The 3,962-nt window shown below is 32.0% G+C and overlaps 1 long non-coding RNA gene across 3 annotated transcripts; it reads right to left on the bottom strand.

Annotated features, from left to right (window-relative positions):
* Window positions 1–260: 260 nt before the first annotated feature.
* On the bottom strand, window positions 261–3,189 carry LOC107763235 (uncharacterized). 3 transcript variants are annotated; one of them, XR_012701038.1, is made up of 4 exons: window positions 2,852–3,189; window positions 1,372–2,534; window positions 506–542; window positions 261–410 (listed from the first exon to the last, which is right to left on the bottom strand). It is a non-coding gene; the product is annotated as an uncharacterized LOC107763235 (long non-coding RNA). The 3 variants fall into 3 exon arrangements; XR_012701037.1 differs by having other exon boundaries at window positions 261–542; window positions 1,372–1,701; window positions 2,451–2,534; XR_012701036.1 differs by having other exon boundaries at window positions 261–542.
* Between the last annotated feature and the right edge of the window lie 773 nt (window positions 3,190–3,962).

Below are 3,962 nucleotides of genomic sequence, written 5' to 3'. Positions count from 1 at the left end.
TGATGTGGATTCACTTCATTATTCTTCCTCCGGTTTGTTCCATTGCTTCAAATGTTGTTTCAAAAATCATTTTACAATCTTTCGTGATGACTAGCATAACGCGTTCTTTACATATAAAACAGAAAAAATAGGATTTAAGATGATAATAATTAAGAATTTTAATATATATATATATATATATATACATGGACGGGTAACAAATAACAAAAAACATCATTCCAAGTATAAATAATGCATCGATCTAGTTAGAAGCAACTGAATTCATAAGTCAAAATTCATACTTCAAAATGAATAATAAGTTTACAACTTACATAGATTGTAGCATGCATATATAAGAAATAAACTTAACACTTATGATTAAAGCTTATATTACCTTAGATGAATATGGAACATCGGAGAAGTCAACCGGCCTTCAAGAAAAAGAGTTCATTAGAGAAGTAAGATTTCTATAATTTAATTAATGAAATGTTTGAAAACCACAACCAGAAAGATGTAACTCATGGACCTTGAAGACTTTGTACCCGATGAATTGTATTTCGTATCTGCAAGAAAAATTAGCTATTAGAGAAACAATACACAGTAAATCATTAATGAAAAGAACATAAACTAACAATTATACAATATTTAGACATAAGCTGATTTAAAAAGGCAATAGAAAAGAAGGGTTGTGGAGAAAATAAGGAGAAGCATGCTGCAGGGAAGAACTGAAGCATGAGGAGGATGATATTGGAAATTGATTGTATATACCATGTTTGATAAGAAACGGGAGGTACAATAAAAGCATAGGAATCATAATCGATTCTTCTTCATCTTATTAATAACCTCTGAGATTACCAACTTCACAAATTCCCCAGGTTTTGATAGGAACAAAGAGAAGTGTGTAGTTAGATATCAATTATGAGTCCTTATAGAAATTAATAATGATTTATTGTAGTACAATTTTATCTTTTAGGTTGACATAAATCGTACATTTGCAATACATATGGGAAGGTTAAGTATTGACCTTAAGAGAAGGGTAATATTGTGATTTAATTTTTGAAGGTTATTATGGTAAATTAACTTCACCTAAAAGCCTTAATGCTTATAATATAATATGATATGATAACTAGTTCACAACTCTTCACCTCATGAATTAGCTTTAGTGATCAAAGTCAGACGAGTTCGTGATCAAATGTATCAGAACTAGTCTCACCACACCTCAGTACGACAATTGAGTCGGGTGGTTGAGCAACATTAAGGGCGTTGCAGATTCGGGTGTAACGCTTAGCAAGAAATACCGTTGGCCTCATATTAAAGAGGAAAAGAAATTGTAGATGTGAGTATGCTGAAAATTATCAGTGTTAATAGAAAGAAAATCCCATATCTACCTACCATTTGATATGAAATCTTTGACTTTGATATTCATTGGAGTTGGCCTACCATCTGCTAGCTTGGCCCCAAGCCAGTCCAGCTGTCCCACCAGAATGAAGAATCATAATTGCTTGTTCTCCAGAGAATGAAAGGTTCCGCTGCATCTTTGATCTCCACCATCATTCTCCAGATATGTGACTAGCCATATATCCTCTTTTCTGACATAGGGTAACCCCTATTACAATATTTGGCACTCGGAATTTTACTCAACAAGGAGTTGTTAGTTCTGAAATTCCACCACATCTTGGCAGCAAAAGCATTACAAAATTCTTGGATGGAATTAAATCCTACCTATCCTTCAGAAGTTGGGTAGAATAAATCAGACCACTTTATCCAATGAAATTGTGTTTGCCCTCCAATTTTCCCCAAAAAAGATTAGCCATAATTTTCTCTATTTGTTTAATGATAGTTTTAGGTGGAGATAACACTGACAGCTAATGAAGAGGCGGTGCTTGTAACTGGTGGAAGCAAAATGGATAAGAGAAAATAGTTATACACCCATATTATTCATTAAAAAATAGGTTGGATAATGAACTTTTTTAAAAATGGGTCAAATATGGAAGAATCATATCATCCATTTAGAAAATGGATAACCAATGAATAACTAATAAGTTTAACTTTTATATTTGTAAAGCCTCAAATTGGGGGTTCCTCAAGTTTGGGGGACTAGAAATTCTCCCAAAAGTGAACATGTTCAAGAAACAATAGATAATATGAATATCGATATTATCCGCCGGTTAACTTATTTTTTATCTATATTAAACATGGATGGGTCGGATAATTTATCCATTTTTGCATTACCCGTTTATGACCCGCCCATATCTAACTCAACCCGCCCGTTTTCCAACCCTACTCGCAACACAAATTTAAGGAGTTTTGCAACTCAACCCGCCCGTTTAGAAATGTTTTAGCCTGTAGATAAGAAGAAGAAGTTTTGTATAACCTTAAATTAAAATGCAAGTAACCTATATCCTTTAGAAAGCTGGGAAAGGCCATCAAACAACGGCATATAATTTAAGGATAAAATTAAAGGAAATTACCTTCGTCATAATAGCATGAGAGGAAGCAGTCAACCGATCCAAATCACACTAATTATTTGCCCTTTAAGTAATTATTCCATAAAACTGCAAGAGAATTTAAAGAAAATATAAGCATGAAATTCTTGAACAAAAAGAAATCAATTGATACAGACCTTAAGACAAACAATTGTAAGATTATGCCCCATTACTTTAACAATTTAAATTAATTAAACCTGAAGAGAATGTAAAGGGAATTCATGAGAATCTTAAACCAAATGATTCAATTTATATAGACCTTAAGGATAACAAATAAGAGAAGAGAATCACTTTGTGTTGTTACTGGTCAGACAGTTAAGGAAGTTATCCATAGAATTACTATATCACAACGATAAAATCAAAGACTCGAAGAATGATAAACTTACTGGAGTATATCCAACGACAACAATATTCACATTGACGTGAATTCCTGTTTCTAATTCCTTAGAGGCAATGTCAACAAGGGACCATGAAAATTTATAAGCTTTCAATGCTTCTTCTGGTTGTTGGTTATTGGGCAATTATGATTTTATCATTTCTTCGTTGGATAAGAAACAATATGCAGTGAAGCTAAGACAAAAAGGCAGCAGGTGAAACCTAGCAGAGAAGACAAAATTCTGGTAAAAGAAATTAGAGAATCGAAGTGCAGAAGTGAAGGGGACTGTTTTTGGATTCTTAGCTCTGATGCAACTCTTCATTGCCCTCATCTGTTACATCTTTTTAATACCCTCTTTCAGACTACTCGGCTGATACTAACTTTAGTAATAATTTATTGGATAGAAGTAAGAGAAGGGTAGAATAGCCATTTAGTTTTTGATGGTTATTTTGGTAATTTAACTCACTTTTAGTATAATATAATAATATAATATAATATAACTAGTTTTTGACAAATTAGTACAAACGTTTTAATAGTATTATAGCAAGTGCGTAATAGAAGTTTTAGGGGAAATAATACAAGCTCAAGTTTGAATGTAAACCTATTTGATCGATACTTATTGTCATCACAAAACACAATCATATTGAGAAATTCTTCTTCATTGAAAAGTAATGTTCAACTTCAATTACGCAATTCTTATAATTTATCATGTATTCAACTTGACAGTAATTATTTATTTTGTATGTTAATTTAAGCAACATAGGCTATGTTTGTAAATGTCTCACGTCTTAAAGTTTTTACCTTCTTTTTAAGAAACTATAGCCTTCTCCTTTTTACAGCCACATACATATCAAGAAATTTTGTGGAATGAAAGTAGTATTTTGTAGAAGCAATACAAAAAATCGATCAATGCATGCGTTTCTTAGGATGGCTAGGAGATCATTGCCGATATCATTATGTAAACCTACATAGAAGTAGAGCTATTATTTTGTATAGAGATAATAATTGTTGGAATATTTAATTGATGTATATCATGCCTAATTACACATACATGTACCATTTGTCCGATCCAAAATTATAAGTCCTTTAATATGTGAATATGTCAAAAATAAATATTAATT

The sequence above is a fragment of the Nicotiana tabacum genome, chromosome 17 (genome assembly GCF_000715075.1).
Source record: "Nicotiana tabacum cultivar K326 chromosome 17, ASM71507v2, whole genome shotgun sequence".
Classification (NCBI taxonomy): domain Eukaryota; kingdom Viridiplantae; phylum Streptophyta; class Magnoliopsida; order Solanales; family Solanaceae; genus Nicotiana; species Nicotiana tabacum.
The sequence above is the reverse complement of the archived record's forward strand: the minus strand, read 5'-3'. Positions and strand labels throughout refer to the sequence as shown.